This window comes from Anomalospiza imberbis, chromosome 5 (assembly GCF_031753505.1).
Source record: "Anomalospiza imberbis isolate Cuckoo-Finch-1a 21T00152 chromosome 5, ASM3175350v1, whole genome shotgun sequence".
NCBI classification, from domain to species: domain Eukaryota; kingdom Metazoa; phylum Chordata; class Aves; order Passeriformes; family Viduidae; genus Anomalospiza; species Anomalospiza imberbis.
This window is the reverse complement of record NC_089685.1, coordinates 49,891,475-49,918,337: the sequence shown is the minus strand read 5'-3', so window position 1 is coordinate 49,918,337 and position 26,863 is coordinate 49,891,475. Positions and strand designations below refer to the sequence as shown.

The window sequence follows — 26,863 nt, the reverse complement described above, 5'->3', positions numbered from 1 at the left end:
TGCAAAGAAAGGGAATGCATACTTAAAAATCCTCCCTTCTCCCCTTATATCCCCTTCTGAACTATGAACTATCATTGTGTGAGATGACTCTGCTGTAAAAGTTTTTAAAAAAATTAACTCTTGAGCCAGAGATTTGAGCTTCAAGGTCCTTGGAGAACAGTTTTGGTGTCATGTAGCCAGAGATATTTTTTTCTGTGTTCATTCAAGGGAAACTTTAAAAGCACTTACATAAGCTAAGTGTCTTCAAACAATTTTTAAAAAGTTTGGACACCTTTTTCTCCTGCCAGCTCAGTGCTGAACTTCTCTGAAAAAAGATAGATATGGACTAAGAAGCACAGTACATTATTTTGACTTCATTATATACATTCATTTTGAGGTTCTTCTAGGATTACAACTGCAATCTAGATTCAGAGAACACTCTTCCAACACTGCCCAACCACTTTACACACCTGTCTACCTGCATATTTATCATCATGTCATCAGAACACCAATTACAGTAACTCTTGGTCTCATAAAATAATTGAATAACATAGATTGGAAGGCTACTTTAAAGATCATTTGTTTAAAGTGTGAAAGTTACACTGGGTCTTGCATTGCTGGATCTTGCTTTCTCAAAGATACATATTTATCAGCACAGTAGCTATGAACTATGTTATTCTTGGTGAAATGTCTTTTTTAAACATTAGAAAATTAGTTCTGAGGATTTTTATGGTAAAATTCTAAGCCATTTGTTATCCAGTATTACTGATAAGTCCATGTTGATGACATTTGTCACCTGTATTTTTGTCACCTCAGCAATGTGTTTTTATTACAAAAAAATTAAGTAACGAAATACACCAAGTTACCTGCATCGAGGAGACACTGAGATAGAATCACCTGAAGAACAATTATTACCATCCTTCTTTTCTCCACAGTGGAGATAATGATTTTATCATCCTTTATTCCCCTGCTTACTACAACCAGTGTTTCCCCCTGTGCATCTAGTCAAACACAGAACAATTGTGCTTGGTTCAGATTTACCTTCCAACATTTTTGTTTTCCATGTCTATCAAGTCAGTCTGAAAAAAATCCAGTCTTCTGACAATCTCCATGCTTCTTATGCCATTAGGGGATCCCAGCTATGACTACCCTACTGCTCTAATAAGATATCTGTATCCCATTGTGTAATACTCCATCACTTGGGTAAACCCTCGGCTTTAACACAATATCAAAATTTGTTGAAATTTCAATATAACTAAGTTTTCACCATTTTAAACCCTTTCTATATTTTGCTTCAAAAAAGGATAGAGGGAACTTTGGCATCCGACCCCAGCCAGGTCCCATTCCTGGGAGCAAGGGGATGCCCTACCACTGCCAGAGCTCCAGTGCCCCTTGCCTGTTGTTAAACTCGGCTTGTGGGGTGATGAAAGTCAGATCCACAAAAGTATATTTGCAACAGATCCTCCTAACTTATGTATTAGATCCATAATACATAAGTATCCACTTCCCTGCACCTGATGCTGCACTGGATTCCCAACAAATCCAAAATGTTGTTTTGGGGGAGAAGGTTTTTTTTTTTTTGCTGCATCTCTTTGTGTGATATTCACTTCTATTTTTTTTTATTTCATTTATGTGCATCCAGTTAGAAACTTCCAGCAACATACATGATACTGAGAGCTTTATCCAAAGTCATCTCTATTGTCAATGTGGTGGAATAAGACTAGAAAAATAGACACAATTTTTCTGTACATATGTGTCTAGGTATTTAGGTATGTACAGAACTAGCTTACTGGGAAATTTTTCCTTTATGACCACATAAATCTTTTTCATTAAAATCAGAGTTATTTATGCCTAGGACTACCTGTGCTTGCACCAGACCTGGTGCAGCCAGAAGAAAACACTGCCAAGACCACAAACTAACCCAGCTCTCCAGGGATTCCTAGTTTGCCATAAGGAGTGGCTTAAGAAAGCAGTTTTTTGAAGTCAAGTTATGGGCCCCTGTGGGCCTCCTGCTTATTTTATAAAGGAAAAATTCATGCTACCTCTTTACCATATAACCCAACACCCATAGACAAGAGGAATAGTTTTGAGAAATTTACAGAAACTTCTCTGGGAAAATTGCAGAATCTTGTACACACCTTACTTGTGCTGCTGCATGTCCACTAAAAAAAAGATAACTCCCTAATATTTTGTCCTGAAGAGATCATTCTAGGAATGAAATATAACAGTACACACTGAAAATACAACATTCATAAAACCCCGAGCAAATATTTGCGCTAATGAAGGTTAAGGAGTTGGCAGTTCAGAAAACTGTAGTCCTTTATTTATCTACGCCCTAATTTCAATGCAGGCAGCTGGAGTGGAAGCTTCCCTACACTGGCCTGCCAATGCTTTCAACCCTGACCCAAAGAGACCCTCTCCAGAAGCAAGAAATAATTAATTCTTTATGCTTGTTCGGCCCTGGATTTATTTCAAGCAAGGGCTGCCAATTCCACAGAATCTGTACACAGTGATTTTATAATACAGTCTACAGCCAGCCGGGATGTGAACCGAGACCACCTAAGTCATTCCATTAAAACAACACACTGGGCTGGGAGCAAAAGGCCAGAGCTGTTATCCACTTCAGCTTATTTTTGTAATTGAATGGTGGTTGTAAAGGAAAGGAAAGCAAGTTGAGTCAAACTTAATAGCCTTGAAAATTACATAATAAAAATTAGGAGGGAAAGTCAGAGAGCAGTAGAAAATGGTTTGGACCTCTATATACTTGTATGACCCATTCTTCTAAACACAAATGTTCCCTGTCCTTTTTATGGAATGAATTGTTCTTGATGTAGGAATTCACTTGCTGTAGGCATGTTGAGTCTGATGCAGTATTCATTAGTAATGAGATGTATCTGCATTTACTGAGACAGTGACTTATCAGCTCCTTTTTTTTTTAGGCTAGCTCTCAGAAATGGATGTGTCAGTATTCCAGGATCTAACTTCTGCATTCTACTAAAGGAGTAAAATTTTCAGAAATTACTAAGCACTCTCCTTCTGACAATTAGTCCATTTAATGCCAGACTGTGGCCAACCAGACCTGCAGGCACACCTGTCACTGCTGGAAACCAGAAATCCAAATGGCTCCAATCTGAAGCCCCACTGCACTTTTTTCATTAAAGCTGTTCACAAAACTGTTCATTAATACTAGAGACTGTAACAAAATGCCTGGATTAAACAAAGTGCATCTGCATCTTCAACATAAATTTTAATTTAGTCTTTCTTAGATATGCAAAGAAAACAGACTTTTCCTCTGCTAAGGATGAGGAGTTTCCTCACATCATGCCCATACAGTCTGCCTTAGGAACACACCTGCTGCTCCAGAATGCCAGCTGGGAACACAGCTCTTGCATGAGACTCATTCCTCCTGGAGTCAGAAGTCCATTTCACTACTGACATTTGTGAAGCACAGCCTTGTCTCATGATCTTACTAACAGGGGAAATAATGCAAGCAGTACAAAATATGAGTTATTTGCAAAAGAATTTTTATATCATTTGTGAAATCTATTGCTTTTAAAATAGATAATTCTTAATGTATTAACTAATTTTAATCTATTACACCTAACTAAATCAACACCCTTCAGTAGAACAGCATGAGTAGAAAAAATCAAGGAAACTAAAAAAAATGCTCAGTGGTTACGTGTTTAATTCTGCTAAATTCAACAAAAAGATGCATTGGTAGCAGCAGTGTTGGATTAATGCCGTAACTGTTTTTATTTGCTCAGAAATGTACAGTTCAGATGTGATTATTTAAAAAAAAAAAGAAAAAGAAAATTTTGATTTTGAATTTTTCAGTTCACTTCTATAATTCCTTTCTTCAGAACTGATTAGGGCCATAACAGAGGCCCTAGTACTCTGTACCACAAGCTACTACTACATGCCGAGCATGGCTCCATTCATTTTTTATCCTGTGATTTTATTTCACAGAAATTCAGCTCTGCTTATCTTTGATCAACAAACCACACAGATGTCACATTAAATTATCTTTATGGAGTAAAAGTAAGTATGCTTCTAAAAGTTTGCATTACAGGACCTAAACTGTAAAAGGGTAATGGAAATTTATTTCTGTAATTCAAAAAGGGATTTGTCAACACTCCAGTGCATCATTTTTAACAACACATTTCCATCCCTGTTATTCAGACATCCTGACAGAGTTGACAAGTCTGCTACTTGTTTTTTCCACCTCATCTCAGCACAGAGCTGAAGCTTTGATACTGAGTCTGCTTCCTCTTGCCTCACCTCACACCTGTACCAACTTAATGTCTCAGGAAAGCAACAGAACTGTAGAGCACGCTGCAGAAAATGGTGTGCTTATATTGCAAATAAGACCATAACACCAGAAATGCAATTGTTAGGCAGCACAGCATGTTGGAAGGAAGAATTACCAGCAGCAAAGACAGAGAGAGGGCCAAAGCAGTAGATCTGCTTGTTCCCTGTCACTGGACAGAAACTATCACTGCATCTTTTAAGTCAGGGAGAAAAATGGAGTTTTTTGTCCTACCAAGCGCAACAGAAGAAATTCTTCCTAATAGTGGTGTAGTAGCAACCCACCTACATGAAACAGAACTTTCTGTCAATTACTCTATTTGGATAGAGGGAAAGACAGTCACAGATTTTTTTTTTTTCAGCTACATTCACTACTTGCTTTGAAACATATTTGATGCTTTTACTAAACAAACCCTGCTTAAAATATTCAGAAATCTCTCTTATGCTCCATATTTTGTGTTTTTCCCTTGCTACATCTTCAAACACATAACACCATGTAATCTTCAAGCAAGCAAACTCCCACTATTTCTTGTGGCTCTGACAGACATCAGTATGAAGGTCTCTGCATGGGCTCCTGCTGGCCCCCAGGTCTGCTGACCTGTTCCAGCCATGGCTTGCCCATGCCAAGACTGGACCAGTGGATGCAGCAAGATTAGAATGGGGGGGGGACTGGGCAGATCATGGAATCATGAAGGAAGAATGTGTGAGAGTGCACACAGACCAACAGCTCTCTTTCTCTCGCCCCCTGGGAACAAGAGGCCACCAAATGCAGGGAGCAGGAGCCAGGATGAGACAAACAGGATGTGGCAGTTCTTGAGACAAGAGGCTGCGGGCCTGAAGGGCTCCTCTTAGAGTGCCTGCATGCATTCAAGGTAGACAAGGAGAGTGGCTAAGAGGGATCCACTAATGGCTACAAAGCAGACAAGCCACACCAGGCTTGGGAAATCCCCCGAGCTGGAAGCAGTGCAAGGAAGTATCACGTGCCTGCCCTGCTTTTCCTCTTCCCTAGGTACTTAAGGCTGTTACTGGAGACAGCTATTACAGCAAGACAGGCACATGTACTCTCATCAAGTACCACTGTTCTTGTTATCTAAGAAGAGTCCCTCTGGCATGTTCCCTGTGGCCTACATATTCTGCTTTTTCCCATTATTAACAGATTATACCATTCCAGACTTTTCCTGAATAATGTAGAAATTATTTTTACTCATAAGGCACGTGAGACATTTATTAAGTGCTATTATTTTTAGCTTTTCTGCTGCTAATTCCACAACAATAAACTAGCACTCACACACTTGCATTTTTGAATCCTGTTTACTCTTACCCAACAGTTTTCTGATTGATACAAATCACTTTTCTGGATCATTAAGGTTGGACAAGCCTCATAATAGAGAATGCAAAGTTAGATGCATGTATTTGAAAATACCAGCAAACACTTTTTTTATAAAGGCTAATTTGCAAGGGTTTAAAATACCTCTAAACCAATTTTTACCATTTAAAATAAAATTTGGGGTGCAATGGAGTTTTATTTCATAATTTAAAAGGCAAATTTCTTTTCAATTTACTTAGTGGGGGTTTAATTGCCACTGAAACAAATGTGTCCTGCTTCTTGCTGCCTTAGTAGACCTATAATAGGATTTCACTAGTTTCTTTTTCAAGTGGAAGTAAGCCTATGCTCCCAGCTCTTACCATGAAGTTGCAGCACAGAATTCAAATCAAATTCGAGGGCAAAAGGATGCATCTGCACTATTAAATTTACTCATCTAATACCAGTGTTCCTGGGACCTTCTGGAGATGTGCAGAACTCAAGTGCTCAGAATCACAGCTTCATTTGAGTTCATAGTCATTCCTATCAATGACTTGAGCAGGAATGTTAAAGCTTCAGAGAGCCTCATTCCATCATAGGAAAGGATCCATCCATAGGGGAGGATGGCTTTGTGCCTTAAAGCTAAAACACTTTTGGGTTTTGTTTCTTTTAGGTTCATTGGATATTTTTGCAGTTTGCTTGGCAAAATGAAGCATCAACAATTTAATTTAATGACAATCAAAATAATTTTTTTAACCTGCAGATATTTTAACCATTTTCTCCCTAACATAAAAAAAAATTGTAAGTGTATTCATCTCAAATTACTGTTTCTCTGAGAAAGTTTTGTGATTTCTCGGTGGATTTGCTTATCAGTCCAGATATAAACATGATTTTTCAACTAATGAACAGTTTGTCTGTGGGATCTTGCCCAACACAGTTAGTGAAGGCTAGGAATCTAGTGGGGTAGGAATCAGGAGGCAGCATTCTCTCTCTAGGAGCCCACTGAATACCAGGCTTCCTTGCCCATAAAGTAGGGATACACATCTTTTGTCTGGCTGAATGGAGAGTCTCAACCTCTCCGTCTCTCCCTCTCTCTCTATAGCAGTTGACACAATAGACCCAGACCTAAAAGCTATTGTAATACAAATTAATACTACTTTTCCACAAGCCCTTCACCAGTGCTACCTAAATATACTTTTTGGCTACAGTACCATCCACAAAACAAATGCATTGCGTTAGAGATTTTCACCACCCGTGCTGCAATTACCACAGTGATGCAACTTTTTTTAGACCTCGGTGGTATAAAAAGAAAATAGCATCATCTTGTTCAATGCCAGCTCCTCTGCTAAAATATTCATCACCTAAGTGATACGTGCTTTTTTGAAGTGTAAAATGCACAAGCTTTGCCACTGGCAGACTGTATTCTTACTACGTTTAAACCTGTGTAAAACAGCCATAATTATCAAGAATGAATGGCCAAAAGTGGAAAAAAAAATTCAAGAAACGGTAAGTTTTAATTCAATTTATGCACGGAACTTGTTAAAAAGAAAATTAAGAATATCTCATAGCTGAAAAATGCAAGCCTGAGCATCTGAGCTTTTCAAGTAGCTGTTACTTTAAAATAAAATGCAGTCATAGTTATAAAAGAAAATAATGAAGTGATATTTATTGTTATTACCTGTTACTATTGGTGCCATTTGTGGTTATTTTTTAAATGCCATTTGTTTTATGGTTATTTACAGGGAAATTATGCTCGTGCAACTGTGCAAGAGTTATTGTGGTAGCATGTGGGCATGAGTATGGAGAAAGCATTCCAGCAACCATGAGATGACAAGCAGCCCCTAAACCACAGTTATTTTCTGACTCCTGAATCATGCTCCATGATAAAAAGCCACGATGAAGTTTCTTTATGGACATAAACCATGCAATTCTACATAAGAAATCTGCAGAAATACAATCAGGAAAGTGATTCACTAGATGGGTTTGTGGATCAAGCTAAAAGTTAAGGCAACCTCTGGGAAAAAAAAAAAGGAGTTGATGAGCAAGCCTTGGGGGGATGGTATTAGGTAAAATATTTTATTTCAAATAAGGCATTCTGTTACATCCTCCTGTCACTCAATAAGGGAAGGCAGAATTTGTCTTATCAGAATGGCCCACCTTTTGGTATTTTTGTTTATTGTAGAGCCTGTTAAGTGCTCTGCTGCTTCCAGTGATGCAGCCATGAAGGGCTGTCATCATAGATGTCCCCACAAACCTAGAAACAGCAAAAATTATTAAATTCATGAGCAGTTTCGTCTTGAAAGGGCCCTGATTTAATATGCTGCCATTTGTGCTCCTGCCAAGAAACCTTGTACATTTAGAGCCAATGCTCTAGAGATCCACAGGGTGAAAACTTTTTGGCTTCAAGATATGGTTTCAAGTGTTGCATGAGATCTAATGAGATCCAAATAACTCTGCAAAATTACTTTGGTTGGCCTCTGCTCAGGCACTTTTCTCTGAGTTCCACCATCTGCACTTGCACCAGGGATTCTCTGAGGAGTGGTGGAAAACCCTCGGGTTGCCTGAATCCATAGGAGTGAGAGAGAGCTCACAGCTGGGTAAGAAGATCAAGGGTGAAGAGCACTGCTTAGACAAAGTGGGTTCTACAGCTCATAAAACAGCTGTTCAAAGCACCTGCCAAGGTCTGTCTGTTGCTACACTCCTCATATTCTGAACAGGAAATTCAGGAAGAAGAGTAATTCTTATTTGAAACCAGTTTCACAGAATTCACAGAATGACTAGGTTGGAAGAGACCTTCAAGATCATCGAGTCCAACCCATGCCCCAGCGCCTCAACTAAAGATTGCTTTGAGAGAAATCTTTCTGAATCTGCTGCCTCTTGCAACTGGACACAGAACTCTAGGGTTATCTGGGAATTTCACTGATGCTCCCCATGACTTCAAGGATCTAGGGACCTGGCAACGGCCTGGATTTTTTCTTACTGTGGTAAATTACGGTTGAGGTTTTTGTGGTTCTACTGTAAGTTTTGAGTTTGTTTTGCTGACAAGCATCTTGTGGCTCATGGTATTTAGTTGCATCTGGAATACATGTTCTCTGAACCCTTTTGAACTGTGTATCTCCTGCAAATGCCTTCAACTGATGGCCTTGGGGATTTTTGTAGCCTTTAATTGCTATATTTCTGTTATTTGTTGCCCAGACACCAATTCAACGAGGGATTCATGCTGCAAAGTCCCTGGAATTAGGAAAGAATCGAAAAGTATTGCAAGAATAAAGCAATCATCATGTAGTTTTAAAATCTGTAAATGGCAACTACAACTGTAGCAAAACACAAATATCTAGTTATTAAAAAACCACTATTTCTTCTTGCATGTTTATTTTTCCTCTCAGATTTTCTAATCAGTCAATGTAGAAATTACATAAGGCTGCTATTGTGCTAAAAAAAACTGCAGAGCCTTAATTTGAATAAAATTTTAGGTCTATTGGATTCTTGTTTTATTTCAAAGTATCTTCCTCTGAGACCTATTAAGACACTCATTGTTTCAAGGCAAGATATTTGATGTTTGTAAAGCGTATTAGATACTTACATGCTTTATATTAAAAAGGCAATGATTGGCTTCACAAAGAACCATACAAATACCTTTTTAATTGAAATCTTTCCATCTCCCCTGCTTTCAAGTCCCCAAAGGTACCAAGCTATGAATTTCAATGAGGGCTTTGCAAAACAGTATTTAATTAGTGCTTTTCTGTCAGCCTATCTTCCATCACCCATCTAACCATTCTTGTTTCTACAGAGACATGCAGCAACAATTTAATATTACAAAAGGAGGAACATTTTCTCACAGATAAGAGTCTAAAATCTATCAGTTCAACCTAGTTTTGGTATGGCTGTTTTCCAAACCCATATGAAACAGTGTCTGTTTTTATTATGGAGGTAGCAGACTTTATCCATTATAAAAAGGGAAAAAAAGAAAATAATATTTCTGCACTGAAGGAATGAAAGGCTTAAACAGCATCAGTCTGTTATATCATTGCTGCACTTCAGCTGTGCCTCTAAAAGTATCACCATGAAAAAGTGGGACTAATGCTGATCCACAACAAATGATGCAGATGGACACAGGATTCTGACTGGCTTGCAGACACTCTTCAGGCTCTTTTGGTCAAATATTAATTGGTCAGTTCTATCCCCAGCTGAAGAAGCCTCTTGCATTCCTTGCCAAGTAAACCCTAACACAGCAGCGTTCACAACATCTTCTATACCTTGTGCCTAAAAAGGAAAATGGCCACTAAGTCTGGCTGCAGTAATTCTTGATGTTATCATCTTTCAGTGGGACTAGAGCCAGGTGACACACCCAGGCTCTAAACCTCTAGTGCTTCAGAGTGCTGGTGTTACACTACAAGAAACTGCAGTGCTTTACCTAAATTAGGCACATCAGATGTCACCCCAATTTTCTACATTGCCTTGCTAATGAAGTGTCATCAAATTTTTGATGCTTATCTTAAAAGACTTCTACACCCAGTTTCTCATCATCTTCAAAGGAATTATAAAGTCCTTACTGTGAGTGACCTAACTAAAATAAAAAAAAAAAAAATCACTTCTTTATCAAGGTGTAATTCTGAGGTAAAGCTGGTTTATGGCAGAGACACATCATTCCTGGAAGCGAATGGAAGAAGGGGAAATGAATGATGACAACCTGTACACACATCACATGGAAAACATGAGTACAAACAAACTACATGCAATAGAAATAACTTCTACTGATGATGCAGAGTGATACTGCAGGGTTTATATATGAAGAAGATTAGGATACAGTAGAATGTAGGGAATGGAGTAGCATCACAGCAGACTGATGCTGCTTGCACTGCACCCTGGAAACCTTCAGTTCTTGGAGTAAATGGAACCATTCAGGTGAATGCTTCCATATGAGGACTTTAAACCTAATTCAGCATGAATAACAATTTCTTGCTCTGACAAGGGGTCAGAGATGAAGGAAAAGGCAAATAAGAATAAGGAATTTTGAAAGATGTAATAAAGGATATTTACTCATACTACACCGATGTTTTCACAATATTTCTCCTTCTTTCAATTACCATCTTAACATGAGATTAAATACATTCAGAAACCTGAAGATTAAAGCAATACATATTTTTTAAATCCCGATTTCATGCAAAATGGGGAAAAGATGTCATAGTATCCAGAAATAAGAATAAGACCCATGAGGAAAGCTGACAGCATCACATGAATTGCTCATTATGGTAGACCTTTCTGTTCTCAGTCTTGGCTACAAGTTGTGAGTATCAGGACACTAACTTTGGCAAAGAGGGATAAGAGGAGGAAATGAAAGTAGCAGTTAAAGCTACAAGACACCACAGGAGGGTGCTACACACAGACACTGTATTCTTCTGGCAGGAACAGCTAAAGGCAGCATGACTGTGTTTTCCATAGAATTGGAAAGCAGCAATAAGTCCTTTTCCCTCATAGCATCCCAGAATAAATCCACTCACTTATAATCAGAGACTCAAAACCAAAAGGCAGCAGTTGTGTTAGCCTGAGACCCATTGGCTGTAATGGTACTGCCAACTGGGGCCAGTTGAGAACACGAGGAGCAAAAATTACCTTAGAAAATGACCCATCCAATGCAGAGTTTTAATGATTGCATAAATATTGCACTGTGCTTAGCTGTGTCAGATAATAACTTCCCTCTACCACCTAATTCCTTACATGCTTAATACCAACACCTCTTCAGAAAGCTCCAGGATTCTCAGAACGAAGTTGGTGTGTGAAAGGATTTACACTTTTATGAATCAGCAGATGACAATACACTTTCTATAAGCACAGATAGATTTTACTGTGCCCAGATATGTTTTCTTTCACACTTCCCACTTTACTTTACAGTAGCTAAACAAACCCAGAGCACTGTACTACATACAATACAACACATTTACCACTAATTACTTTTTGCTGAGGCTGTTTACAGCAATTTAAAAGAAAAAAAATTAACTACTCATCCCTCTTCCAAGAGATTTACGCTAACTTTCCAGGGTAGAGGTTACTCCCTTCTATATCCCAGTGAAGGTAGGAAAGCTCATCAAAGTAATCTGATGCATCTTGCGGGTTCCTAGAAATAGAAAAATTGCATATGCTTTCTTTAAAGTGTCCTCTAGTGCAATGGAGGGTCCCTTGCCCAACTGCTCAAGTATGTACACTGCCCTGAACCTGTCTCTTCATTGCCTCATCTCAGTGGCACTTCTGTTCATGGCCCTTGGGGACAGAAGAAAAGGACATGCTAACCCACAGAGGCAGTGGAACTTCTGGTCTCTTCTTATGTAGGGAAAGGGAAGATAATGCAAGGGACCCTTCCAAGCAAGGATCTGGAATTTTTTCTTTCCCCCTGCCCTATTTCTTTAACATCATTCATCCCATTCTCGTCTGTCATTCTCTGATCCCAGTCTAGTTTTATCTTCCTGAGGTGGTATTTTTCTTGGGTTTTCTTGATAATTTTCCTAATCACAGATGCATAACTTATCTCTAGTTGGATGGGAACAATCAGGATCACTCTTTCCAACTCCCAAATTGATGTCATGTTGGCCAACAGTTACTGCATTGCCAGATCTGTTCTGTCATAATATCCCTTGCAAGTCACCACTCCAGTTTTCATCTCTTTATCTACAGAGCAGTTACCACTTGCACCTTCACTTTCTCTACAAATCCTCTTTCCTATTTCTCTCTTACATAGAACTTCTCCCTCTTCAACGAGTCCGCCTGCTGCTGGCTCTTTGACCCTGGCTGCACATCAGCATTTTCACTCCCTACAACAACAAACCTTGTTTTGTTTTTGGAGGTTTGTGCCTCCACCTGTTTCCATACCCTCTCACTTGATGAGTTCCAGTTATTTTTCAGGGAGGTGGTGAAGGGAAAACAAGCCCTAGCTCCTCATTCCCTTCACTTGATTGTAGTGTTCATCACTACTGGGAGCATCACAGTTTGTTTCCAGTAAAACCCAGCATGTGCTGTGCTTACATCCCATACTGTCCAAAAATTCAAGCATCTCTGTCCAAAGGTAATGGGATAATATTATTTCCTAGGATCATGCCCTCTAAAGCATCCTGGGATATTTCAGGATGAAAGGTGCTCTATTAAAAAAATAGGTAACTACCTCAGAAGCTGCACCATGAGAAAACAATGCCTAGCCATGTCTTAAAGTAAACTTCTGGCCTACTAGTCCACACAGGAATTAAAAGTTAATTCAACCAAGCATGGAGATAGCTTTATAAGCAGGACAGAAAAAGGCCTAGAGTGCCGGGAAATAGTGTCAACATGCAATGTAAGATGCAGTCAGCTGCCCTGCTTTCTGCAAGGTGGAATTCTGGTGCTTTTAGCTCTACTTGCTTTTGGGGTATGATCTTGCTCTGAGGAAGCCACCCAATATTAATCAGAAATGGAAAGCAGGATACAACAGAGTTGTGGAATAAATGAGCTGGTGACTGAGAGCACATGCCATAAAAAGCAGTGCCAGTGGGAGAGTGCAAGTCCTCGGCTCACCCGGTCAATTTGCTGCTAAAGAAGTATCAGTATAGAAGCTCACAAATAATTTAACAAAATAAGAACACATCTGTTGCCTAATAAGCTGTGTAGAAACGTGTGTTTTTCCAATTCAAATGGCACTGTCAGAATTTCTTTCCAAAGGAGATGTACAACTATACTCCAAGCTGGAAGCACAGAATTAGGCAAATGCTTTCAGAGAAGATTCTGTCAGCCTGCAATGAATACCTGTGGTCGCTATCACTCTAATCATTTGGCAGCTAAATTTTGTTTCTAACACTATCTGGAACATACCACAAGGAAAAACCATGTACACAATGCTACTTTCACAGAAGATCAAGTATGGCAATGATAGCCACCACACAGATTTTTTCTGTAGGAAATGGAGTTTGGATGGGAAGAAAAGGGGAACACCATCTTTAAGAAAGTGATGCAGAAATACTAACTACAGAGAAGACATCCCATTTTTTTGACATTCAATTTAATAAATAAACGGGCTGTTTGTCACTCTATATCCTATACAAATACTGGAAATGCAAACTGTCTGGGAAGAAGAAATAGAATGCTCTACCCTGGTATGTGCACTAATTTGCTAACTGCTCTGTGGCTTCAATCCAGCAAAACACTTAAGCACATGAATAGTCCCAACAACAAAGGTCTGAAAGACTGCCCATACATTAAAGTAAATTGCAATGTAGGCACAAGCCTCTCCCTTGCTTTCATTAAAGCCTGCAAAACTCAGAGAAGAAAATCAATGCTGCCTCCCTTGGGGTGTAGCAAGCAAGGAGTGGGGTCACAGCAGCCACTTTCAAGGATAGCTTAGGCAAACGTATTTACAAAATGCATGAGCATTTGTATACACAAATTTTAAATATACATACATTGGTGGTATAACACTGTTTTCTAGGCCAAGAAGAAGGAAAAAAAAAAAAAAAAACCACAGCTTGTTTTCTAGTTGAAATACAAAAGGTCTATTTTGCTATGAAAAAACTTCCAAACTTTTTACTGGGCTTGCTTATACGGTTAGACAGTTTGCTATTCTGTGCAAACAAAATATGTTGCTGTGTTTTCCCTGAGTTTAGTTCAGAAGAGGAATCTGAATAAAATGTCAGCCTGAGCCACGCAGCGATCGTAGCTTGCACAAAACAAATGTCAAGGTTCAAACGGGTGTGATGATAACATTTGGTGGGGGCACAAGGGAGAGAGATGAGTGATTCACAGTCTGGAAGGCGATATTGCAGGGTCTAGGTCAGGGGAGAAGTGAGAGCTGCTTGGGAAGGATGGGTGTAGCATGGGGATGATGAATATTTTGCCATTTGCGAAAAGTTACCTGCAATCAGGATTTACTCAGATGTTGCCACTAAGGCACTCAAAAAACATTTTCTGGTTACCTCAGGAAACAAAATCCTGAACAACAATATTACCAAAAGGACTATTTTAAAGCAGAGTTATAATTTCTGCTTTTACTGTCACTAGTATTTACATTCCTCTTGCTTCTCTGTTCAAATGCTACGACCAGCACCTAACATAGACACACAGTGGGCATTTGTAGGCAAATATATCTTCCTCAAAGCAGCAAATTTGATCCCATTCCTGTCACAAACGGTTAATTTTTTCTGGGGCACTCAGCATCAGATTTCATGTGGAGGCACCTGAAATAGCAGTCCTATGTTATTAGCCATTTAAGACCAAATGCTATCAAGAACACAATGAGTGGAAGTCTAATCTGCAAGTTGTACTTCAGAGATGAATGAAATGTTTACAGGGCAATAGTGGTGTGAAAGTGGAAGAACCTGCTTCTCTCAGAACTCTATATGCTCTGCTGGCACATTCGGGGTGAGAAACATCCACTGTGTACACAAACCACGCTGCTGCTGTCATATCATTGCTCTTTTTCTGTGCATTGAGGCTTATTTAGCATTGCAGTATAGTTTCTTTACCCTAACACTAGCAGTCTCTCTTCTGTGCCAAAGTGGACAGCATCACCTGTTTGTAGCTCTGCTCTTATTGCCATAACAATCATTAGTAGCATTTGGGAGTAGTAGGCTGTGTAATTGCTCTGCAAGTATATTCTTCAGGACTGCCTTTAATCTACTTAGTACCTCTTGGTTTCTTGCTTTTTACTCTCTTTCTCACAGCTCTGCATAGAATCTAGAGTCACTTCTATAGTTTGGTGAAATGATTTGCTATTTTTTTATGCAGGAAGTGAATTATAGCACAATTACTCCTGACTTTCTTTACCTGAGCAATGGTGCAACCCAAAGAAATAATGATGATTTGCTTCACCTTCTGATTCAATCTCTGCTGTTGGCAGATGTTCACAGTCTCGTGATGCCAGTTCAAATCCTACTGAAACTGCTGAGACTCTGTGGGCTTCAGAACTGGTTTGATCAGGCTTGGATCTCATCTCCACTTCAGAGAGAACACTATAGCAGTGACTGGAGCAGTCTTTGGCCTCTACAGATTTCATTGGCTAGAAATGCTGCATTATTTCATCCTAGTCACCATGAATACACTAACTGGTGTTCCATTTCTTATAAAGAGCAAGGAGGTGAAAAGATAGAATGAGTGAAGATGAAGATGCATTGGCAGAGCTGCACATGGAAATAAGCATGAGATCTGCTAGCAGCATATCTGGTTTGTAGCAATCCCTGGCTTTAATGATCTAAGTAAATAAAGATGAAGAAAATCCTTAGGAATCTACAAGCTGCTTGCCAGAGGTCAGCAGAAGACTAAACAGAGTGCGGTAATATTGCTGTGCTTGTGTGAACACACAAAAATAGAATTCTTCTTGATAAGCAGCTGTATTTGATTTCTATATTTTGATGAAAAGCATCAGCTTAACACTGAACATGGATTTTAATTTGGGTGGTATTTATTGGTGGTCAAGGTAAGCAGAAAAAAATGGCAGTGCTTTTCCTGACATCATGCCATATTGGAAAGCAAGGAAATCCTGTTTCTGCCTGTAAATAGGACTCATGGAAGTCCAGAGAGAGAATTAATATGAAAAAGCAAAAATGAGATGTCCTTCAACACAGCCACACTTCTGATCACAAAGTTGTTTTTGAGACAGCTCAACTTTGTATAACTCAGCACGGAAGTATCTCTGTGAAATGAGTCATAAAAAACACTAAGAGAAAATGAGGCCTTTGCAGGTGTTTTGGAGGAAATGAAGTGACAAAACAACCCCAAAAATATTTAACCAAATGACATATAAATAAGATGGAGGTAAATTTATTTACATTTTGGGGTTAGGTACTTGATAGCTAATAGGAAGAAGTGAATTTGATTGACATTCAGAAGTGCTACTACATATACACTAGAGTTGGGTTAAACAGCAAATCCACAGTCTGGACAACAGGAAAATTCCTTTAGTCACCTAATATCCCTTTTGCATAAAACCAACAGAAACAACATAAAAACCACAAAAGAGCTCTTCTGCTCCCACCAGGAAGGATCCTTTAGTTCCTTTTAAAAGCTCTAATTAGTGAGTATTACAACTGGTGTTCTTTGATTTTATTGTTTTTCTGGCATTTTACTTTGCTGTGAGACTGTTTTATGGAGCATTTTGGTGAGCTCCTGATAGGCAATCCTCCAGATTAATTCAGTGTTCATTGGGCCAATAAGTGGTCAGCTTCTCTGAGAGACAGCACAGCAATGACAGCTCACTATCTCCTTCTGGGAATTCTAGGAAGATTGAACAGCACACGGTATTTCGAACTAATGCCAAATGCTTAAAAGTCCTGTTTAGATCTACACATGGAGCATTTTCAACATAAATCTCCAGGGAAATGTACTACTCAGGATTCAAGTATGAGACACAGATTTGCCTAGGAAACTACAAATCCTGCTTTAAAACAGCTCATTAGAGGTTTGTTTGTATTTTTTATTATATGTTTTTCAGACCCAAATTAGAGCAGAACAATTAAATAACCATTAAGTAAGCAGTTAGGCCAAATGATAGCTTTTCCTGGGAAGCTTAGAGGGAGCTCAGAAAGCATTTTGTCTGGAAAGGTGAGGAGCAGAATGCCAGGCCTGGAGAAGAGAAGGCAGACAAATAGCTGCTACCCAGGCAGGCCAGTCTCACCTCCAGAAGGACCCTTTGGGTTTGCTTTGCTCGTTTTTTTCCTGCAAAGTTCCCCCAACACTGAAAAATTTCACCTGTGAAATTTTGGATTCAGAGACACTACCAGGAACACTCTCTTGCACCCAGCAAATCAGGCTTCATGTCTGAGCTGCTCATTGCAGCAGCCTCTCTGCCCAAGGAGAGGCTTCGTGGACTCTCAGTGCCATACGACAGCCACCCACAGAGACAGATGAGGCTGCCTAAACACCACTTCCACACAGTGCCAAGGACAATACGTCCACACCTAAATGCTTTGGAGGTTTGGAGTTTGGGCATTTCATTTTTTTATTTTTTAGTTTATTATTATTATTACTATTATTATTATTACTACTATTATTATTATTGTTACTATTATTATTATTATTAACAATAATAATAATAATAATAATTTTAAAAAATCGACTTCAGAGAACAAAATTTGGCTTAGTGGGAGAATACACCTCTTTCAAACAATATGCTGACAACATTTTGTTGACTTGTTCAGGTGGATGTATTCCTCCTCACTTCTCAGAACCTATCCATTTCCAATGTCAATTCTGCTGCCTTCCCAGTACAAAGGCACAGTGCAGAAAGCCCACAGGCATCCTGAAATTCAGTGAGAAGTCAAGCTGCATGGCACCATCAGAAATTGTTCAATTTACAACACTGAGCCAATAGAGAACAAAGAGAGCAAAAATGTGGGAAGGAAAGGCAGGAGAGAACAGGATTTGTGATATCCACTGTTATCTACCGGGCTCCCTGTGCTACACTTTGACCTCCATACATGTACACATAATTCATCAATCACTGATGTTAAAGTGCACCAAGGATGAAAGAAGGGCATTAAATAACAGACCAACAGAATGAGGTTTGGGGTATCTGCATTCTGTTCATTGTAGGAGCATACATAAAAACAGATACTCAGCTTAACAAAACAGATTTGGTGAAATCAACACAGTTAAACTGCATGTACTGACAGATTATCCCTTCACAGGTTTTCTGAAATGTTCTTGTGATTTCGACAAAATCCAGTGTAACTCTAGGCAAATTATTCAACTTTTCTGTCCCTCACATCTATTAGTTACAGCACATGGTGTTATAGCTCCTCTTTCTGAGTGGAGGTAGCTTCTGTAAACTCCTGCATCATCCACTAGCCAATTAGTGATTAGAAAAGCAAGTAACTAGGAGTTCACTTCTGAAGAAGCAGAAGGAGAAAAAATACACAGCATAAGAACATTCACATTCCTGCTTCCCCATCTTGGCATTTGTAGCCTTACAAAGAAATGTCAGTTTAAATAACCAATTTTCATTATGCTAAATACTGAAATGCCAACACTGATCTTGTGGATTTCTGTTAAAAATTAATGTTTTAGCAAGAAGGCTCTTAGCTTTGCAGTTTGATATGGATTGAAGATAGCAGCTATTTTACCATCCTCTGCCCATGCAAAGTGTAGGCAGAAAGTCTGCCAGCTCTGTTAAATCACCAGTGTAACACAATGCTTGCAGCACCGAAGTGGGTAACATGGGCTTACATGGCATGTGCAGTGATTTAGCGAGATATAAACACAAAGAACTTTTAAAGAAGGTACTCCATATCAGAGGGGGCCAAAAGTGCTGTTGCTTTTACTCCAAGGTGAATGCTTTATGATGGAACAAGAAAAGAAAGATTACTTGCAGCTTCTCGGCCCTGATAAATCAGGCACAGCCTTTGGAAAATGATTAGTCATACTATGCATCGTGCACAAACCCTAGGTTAATCGATTTGCTGCACAAACTCAATGCTTTTATCAATAATGAACATAGTTCAGCTGCTCTCCTCCCCCTGTTACACTTAACATCTCTGTTTCTGCATTTCTGGAATCCTGGGAGCAGCAAAGCAGGGAAATCATCCTGATGACTTGTTCATGATTGCAGGTTGGCTTTGCAATCTCAGCACATGATCCATTCCACTGAGAAAAAAAATAAGATTCCAAAGACATTCCTACCATGACTGTCCTGTGACTATACTGTGGCTTATACAAGAGAGAAGCTACCTAAATGAAAACTCTAAGGGAGCAGATATTGGAAAGAAATATTACTGGTGGGACAGGGAACTAAGGAGAGAAAAGAAGTATGGATTTTCACCTTACATTGTTTCTCACTCTTCATTTTCTATCTATTCTCCTCCTCTTCACCTCATTCCCACTTGGCTGGCTGCTTCTCTTCCTCCTCTTATTTTCTGTTTGCCTGACATACCTTTGTCTCACTCCTTTCTTCTTTTTGTCTCCTCTTAAAAATATCTCATGGTGTTCCTACAAAGTTCCTGCTATGAAAGCATTCACACTGACTTCTAAGGTATAAAATTTAACAAAGCATGCAAGTATTCTTAGGCCTGAAATATACATGACTATTAAATATATGCATCTCCCTTCTTATTTCCATTAACTCCTAAATTAATTCAGAACAGCTCAGAGCAACCTCAAACATAACTACACGTAAATGAATAATTAATAGAACTGATAAAATTCATGCCACATAGAGGAGGCTAACAGTTTTTATGAACAGGTATTTGCTATTCATATCTTGAATTTCTCCTGGTTTATAACCAGAAACACATAGCAGTATCAGTCTCCAGAGCTCCTGCTGGATCACATCTGAGATTTGTCACGGATAGCAGAAAGGAGGAACAGTGCCTGCAATAGGGTCTGTGACTGATTTCTGTACACAGTGAAGAAACAAGACACATAGTGACTACAGCAGGTATGAAAGATGCTGAGCATCTTTACACAGTATTCAGAGCAGGCCCTGCATTCAGAGAAAGACACATGACAAATACAACATATGCTATACTTGAAACAGAGTCCATTTGTTGTGCTATGTGTGAATGCAAGCTTTTTTCCAGTACGCTCTGGCTTAATATTCTTCCCAGATCTTCCTCACCTGATGTTTCAGTCAATTGGATGCTAGATGCCTTTAAAAAACATGTCAGTTCTCTTATTTAGTATAATCTTGCTATATCCAAAGTAGACAGTATGAACAGACCATTGGTTCACTTCCAATGCTATTGAATGATTGAGTGTGAAAGCCTCTTTTGCCTTTTTTCTCATTTAAATTTTTTTCTTAAGGTCCTGCTTTGCAGTGTGTTTTCCCATTCGTGTGTGTATTTCTCCCATCCTGTCAGCACTGCCAGTCACTCAGCTGCTAAGCTCCAGCCTGCTCACTGCACTTTCTGTCACACAGGTGCGGTGAGATTTCTGATCTGACTTACAAATCCTGTGCTGCCCCTGGCAAGCTGGCTGCCTGTCATGCTGCTGCAGGCTGTTTCAAACAGCTGCTCTTTCCAAGAGCACCTCCAGCTTAACTTTCCCCCTTTAGTTTTCATCCTTTCCACACCAAAAGGCACTGGCAAGGGAGCCTTGCAGAAACAACAACTGTACCATTAAACTATTTCAGATTCTTGCTCATTGAGAAATTATCTGCATGTCCTAGTTCATCCCTTAGTCATATTCAACTGTGCATTTACTGTTCAAGCACTATATCCATATGACTTCAAGATTACCTACCAGCTGATGTTTCCTAGCTCATCCAGGCTATGATTTTTTTAAGCATTGTTTTGTTTTCTGTTTGCTTTTTAAAATATTTTTGCCTGTTCTGATCAGTATGCTTAAATCTGGTACCTGTTGAAGGAGAGCTTCTGCACAACACTCTTGGAATTCAATCCCAGATTTTGGCAAAATTTGGACATCTGCTCTTGTTCCTGAGTGTTGGGAGACTTTTCCTTTGAGTTTCAATTAACTCACCACTATTGTATCCTCATAACTGTTGCTTTTCTAGTGAATTCAATCTCAGCTGAAGCAAAGCAACAATAGGTATTGACTACTCAACAAAATATGGTTTTCTTTCTGTATTAAAACTAATTCAAAGTCCCAGAAAATTTTGAAACACAAGATTTTTCTTTTGGAATGCAAGTGAGCTAGAAAAACAAAGTAGAATGTGCAGAGACTTGGTCCCATTTTGCTGAGTGAAAGTATGATACAAATCTGAATTGGTCCCTAGGAACTCAACAGAGGACTGCAATCAACTTTACTTGGCTGCATTTAACTCTGCAACTTGGGATATACTGAAAATCTATCTTGATTTCATGTCACATAACATTTTCTCACATCCTGGTTTCTGTCTGGACTGCTCTGAGCAATAGAACTGCAGCTGCTCTCATGGAACCCTCCTGCAGTCCACAGTCTTTGACAATACTATAATATTTACACCTCAATTTTCTTACATATAAATGCAAGATTGCAGCCTCAGGTTTCAGATGCATTTAAAATTTTTGTAAGCCAAAACTAGCATGCCTTTGTCTCCAATTCTATGACATCCTAAGCATTTAAGCTGACATTTACTGAAGGTCTTAAAATGAAAAGCTAAGGGGGGAAAAAATCAACAAAATAGTACTGAGAATTTTGATACTTAAAACTCCGCTTTTGCAGTTTTATTTGAACAGACTTAGTTTTGTTTGAATAGTGCTTAGTGGGCAGCTACAAAGAGGATGGAAGCTCTCTTTTTGCAAGGAACCACAAGGAGAAAAGATAAAGAGCAATGGTTACAAGATGCACTGACCAAGGTTTTATTGCTCCCATGACCTAAGAAATACAATTTTTACAATGACAATGACCATTCAGTGAAACAACCTCCCCAGGGACATACTGGAGTCACCATCACTCCTGATGGTGGCTTTCAAGATGTGACCAGATAGGGCACTATTTTCATCCAGGCTCCCTTTTCCACAGAAGGCTGGAGGTCCTTTCCAACCTGGGCTGTTCTAGGATCCTGTGAGACTACTTACTATCACATCTATCCCTAAACTTTCACCTAAAACTGATTTTGTGATTCTATGATGATTACTGCTTCCCCTCACAGCTGAACCTAAGTCAGGTTACACTTAAACTGGTTTTACACCAGTTTCGTTTTACTAGTCCTAATCATAAGAAGTCATTTGTATACAAAAGGAGGGAGATCAGGTCTAACAGAAATTACTTTTTACTCATACCAGGTATTTTCACCTGTTGCATCTTCCTTCCAGAATAACTAAAACCTCTTTCTATTCCATAGGAATAGAGTAAGAAAATGCAAGGTGCCCTTCACACAGGCTACTGGAGCAAATAAGAATCCTGGTAATTAAAATACAATAATTTTCATGGGTTATACACAGTTTTAAAAAGTTATACATTTCTAACAGGGCACAGTGAGATTTAGAATAGCTTTTCTATATCTATATCTCCTATATTCTGTGAAAGATAATAAACTGAATGTTTTTTTCTAAATGCATCATGTGAACATGAAAAGAGACAAGTTTCTATCATACTTAGGTCATGATGTGTGCAGTTTTAGGAAAAGGCTTCCAAGATCACACTAAGTTTGTCCAGATAAAACTGCTGCTGCCTGAAATGCTTTCTTTTTATTTTACCTATGAACTGATTTCCTTTATAAAATTTTCTTTACATATATTCCTTTACAATCATATTAGGATTCCAACTGAAAAAAGACAAAAAGTATTATTCTGTGTGTGGGACGCCTGTGCTCAGGGTAGCCATGGTGAAGCATATTGAGGTGGAGTTATTTAACTGGTTACATCATCATGGAAGAGCTTTCATAGTTGGGATGAGAAACTCATACTTCATAAAGTCTGGAACAGTGCTGGCAACACTTAATTATTTAAAGTCACCCTTCCACATGAATTTAAATACGAAGAGATTTTTGTGCTTTCTGTAGAAAAAAACACCTCTGTCCTCTAAAGTGTTTTGCAGAAATTCTGAGTCACAATAACCTTCTTGCCCAGAGTCCCACAAGAGATCAGCACCAGAGATGGGAATAAAGAATCCCAGAATCCCAACTGTAACACTTTCAGTGACTGGGCACAGCACTTACTCCCAGGGAGTCCTAACACATTACTCTACCACTATAAAACTGCACTGAACTAAGAAAACACATGAAGAATAAAAATAAATCATGGAAAATAGGAAGGGAAAAAATTGAACAAAGATGGCTTTGTAATTCTCAGAAGAAGAAACTCAGTAGTTTGATGTCAGCTGACCAATGGACTCCTATGCTACTACTGCAAAATTAACAAGGGTTTAACACATAATCAAGTTTAACAAGATTCTGTGTATCAGCAAAAGCATGATGAGCCATTCCACAGGCCTGCTTAGCAAGTGCAAGACAACGTGGCTTAGCACATTTCCTTTTCCTGTGGGTCTAAACCTACACACTTCTAGTACAGAAAGAGACAAGCTGGCTTGAGAATCTTGCTAAGTTCTGGTAGCTTGACTTTATGTCAAATTCCCTAACTCTGCTAAGGCTAATGGGATAAGGGGATGTGAAAAAGCATTTCCTTGCTAAGCACTGTTTTAACAGGCTTCAAAGTGACAGTGACAACTGTGTAAAAAGCTTTTTCACCACTTGATGAGACCACCATGATTTCAGCCTTCTATAACCTGGTACTTCTCCACCTCTTCTCATCTCCACATGTAATTGCCACTCATAATTCAACTGCCTTTTCAGCCTACTTGGTACTAGCTGTATAAAAACATTGGCAGTGAGTGATGAGCAGACAGAAGACACAGTTATTATTATAACTATGCTAGATGTAGACATCCAGGGGATGGAATCAAAAGGAGCTGAAGTATTCCTAGCCACAGAGCTCCTGAAGTATGTTGCTTGTAGGCAAAAACCCTTCGTGCTTTAGGAGACTTGGTCCTGGGGGTGGGACTCAGCTGGGAATTTGGGTAGATGAGGCAGTTTGAAACCAGGGCTCCTGCCCACAACACCTTATATAAGTTGTAATGCAAGTGGGATGTACCCAACCCTTCACTGTGTTCACTCTGAGATTCACTGGACATACAGGCACTCTCTCTGGTTTTTTTTTTCTTTTGTCTATCTACAGGCACAAGTCTATTTTAATACTTTTTAAGCCAAATTTAGATTTTTCACCAGCTTTCCTAAATTAGGACTTTAAGGATCTGCCCCAAGGCTTTGTTGAATTAGGGCTTTTGGTTTATCATCAAATTGAGTGACAACATGCTGTAACCCATTAACCTCAGTCACAGCAGTAGTGTACGATAGTGATCTCCACATTTATTAAACACATGCTCCCTCTGGAGCTGGAGATGATACAGTAACAGCTGTTTTATTCAGGTTTTTCTCTAAGTCTTGAGGAAACACACACAAGCTTGTCTCTGGTATGATTCCCAGTGTTCATACCCACTCATGCAATTAAGATATACAATGATAAACAACTGTTAAGTTCTCCATAACTTCTACAATCTATTCTCCCTACCATTTTCTCTCCCTGTTCTTGCCATCATTATTGTGAGTAAACTAGCACTGAAATCTGACTCAGCAAAGTGAAATTAAGTTTTATGCAAAACCAAATTAAGTTGTACTGGGCATAGCATCCTTCCAAAAGATACTGGGACTAAACATAAGAAATCAGTAGGCCTGTAATGAAGACAGTGAAACAATGCAAGTGCTGGGACACCAGGGTTTTCTCTGACTTTAATGTCAGCCTGGCCTCCCACTAATATAAAATTATTATTTCTCTGTGGATCATTAATCCTTTTTGTCTACAAGAGCTAGTAACACTTCTGGATAGCAAGCCAACGTGTCATTTGAGAAACAAGAACATAAGACCCCATCATGAACTCCAATATGGCTTTTAAACACAACTTGTGGGTAGGAGCACGGTGACACAAAACACCCCAAAAACACTGGGACAAGCAGAGCGCATCTCTGGAAACTGAGAAAATTCACAGAGCAGCCTACAATTTTAAGGAGATCTCTATTGGAAGATGCCATTCCTTTGCCTGCTAAGCGCAAAAAGGGATGTATTCCCTCCTCTGCTCAACTCTCAATACCCAAAGCCCTTTTGAAATTCTGAAACCACCCCATGACTTGAATGTGCTGGTGAGCTCCAAGCAAGTGATCAGCACCAGCTCTGCTGGTGTCTGAGACAAGTGATCTGGGCCTGTAGACAGGGCATCCTTAGGCTTGGTGCTGCTCCCTCCCTTCTGAACTCTTCCTAACTCCAATCATGTCCTAAGCACCTTGCAAACCTTCTCCCTTTTTCCCCAAGGCATTTGAAAACAGGAGGGGAAAGGTGGCAGCAAACTGCATGAAGAACCTTGTGGCTGATGGCTTGAGGCTAGCTGAGTCCTTGGAGAGACTTTAGGAAACGTTGAGGACACCAACATTCTGTGACTGCACATGCATTTTACAGAGATAGAAATGCACTCACCCTGCAATGAATGGATCTTATTATGCACAAAGTCAACAAACTCATTAAAGGGCTTTGGCAAGTCAGTGCCTTTGTTTGTTTGGATTGCAGTGCTGGCTGCATGGGGTGCCTTTGTCCAATCCAGCCCTGTTTACCAACAGAGGTACAGTCACAATATAGCCCTGGCACCACTCTGGATAAATATGGTGATGTGTATTTTTTTATTCCAACAGTTTCTGTAGCAGCGTTTTCAAGTGAGAGCTATGAAAGCGAGTAAACACAGATATTAAAAAAGCCATTTGCTTTCTCACCATGCATGTTTACTGTTTGCAGTTCAGACACCTCTGACAAGTGAAAGAGATCACTTCATCTCAGTTCCTTCCTCTAGCATACCCACCTGATGTATTTCTGTTAGGAGATCATGACACTGCAGTGTAATGTTTGCTGTTATTGTAAATAGACACTTTACTTTTGAAAAGCTGCAAACCATTTGTTCATAAAATACACTGCAATTCCCACTCGTCTATTTGGTAGTTTGCTTAGTTTTTTTCAGATCTAAAACAACTTTAAGATATTGCTTCAAATTAAACGTCCATGTCTTATATAACATTTTCTTTGTAAACAAGTTAACACAAATATATTTTCCATGCATATTTATTATATACCCACAGCAGCCAGTGTGCAAATCCACTCCCCTAGTCTTTCTGACAAACTAGGAATCCTCATTGCCATAAAAACACACCCTTTTCCCCTACAAAACTATTCTTTAGAATAAGCTTTTGCCTTTAGAGTCTCATTTTTCATTTATTTCATTAGTTTTCCATCTCAGATAACTAGATTATTTTTTTATTACAGCTGGGAATTTTTATAATGTGCAAATTGAAATAATGATTGTGCGCAGTACTCTGCAAGTGCTTTTCATTAAGTCTCCAGCTACTATTCCTTGCTCTGTTGGATATCTTTATGTGAAGGTTACTTTATGGTAGACAGAAATCTGGACAATTTAGGTCTAAAGAATGACAAAAAACTTATTAGATAACAACCTCAAACATGCACTGGTTAAGTAGCTTAATTGCATATTCTTGTCATAATCAAAATACTTAATAATCATGCTAAAAAGTGGACCTGTCCATTGTTATATATATTCCACAGTTATATATATTCCATAGTTTCATGATTCTGAAAGTCAAAATCACTACTTGTCCCTACAAATCTGCTTAAGCAGACTCACAGTGCCAGAAACACATCTACATTTCTGAGATGCTGCATTGTAGCAAAACGACAATGTTTTTCTTTCTTATCAGCAGAATGACTAAACTCTGTGTTCAAGTATGATTTTCTGGTTAGTATTAGTTACTTAAAATAGCTCAGAAGCATTTGTGTGGCC

The 26,863-nt window shown here is 39.1% G+C and overlaps 1 protein-coding gene across 7 annotated transcripts in view; it reads right to left on the bottom strand.

Annotated features, from left to right (window-relative positions):
• SCUBE1 (signal peptide, CUB domain and EGF like domain containing 1) overlaps nucleotides 1–26,863 on the bottom strand; it is a 222,588-nt gene that overhangs the window by 109,400 nt on the left and 86,325 nt on the right. The gene's annotated exons all lie outside the window — the stretch shown is intronic.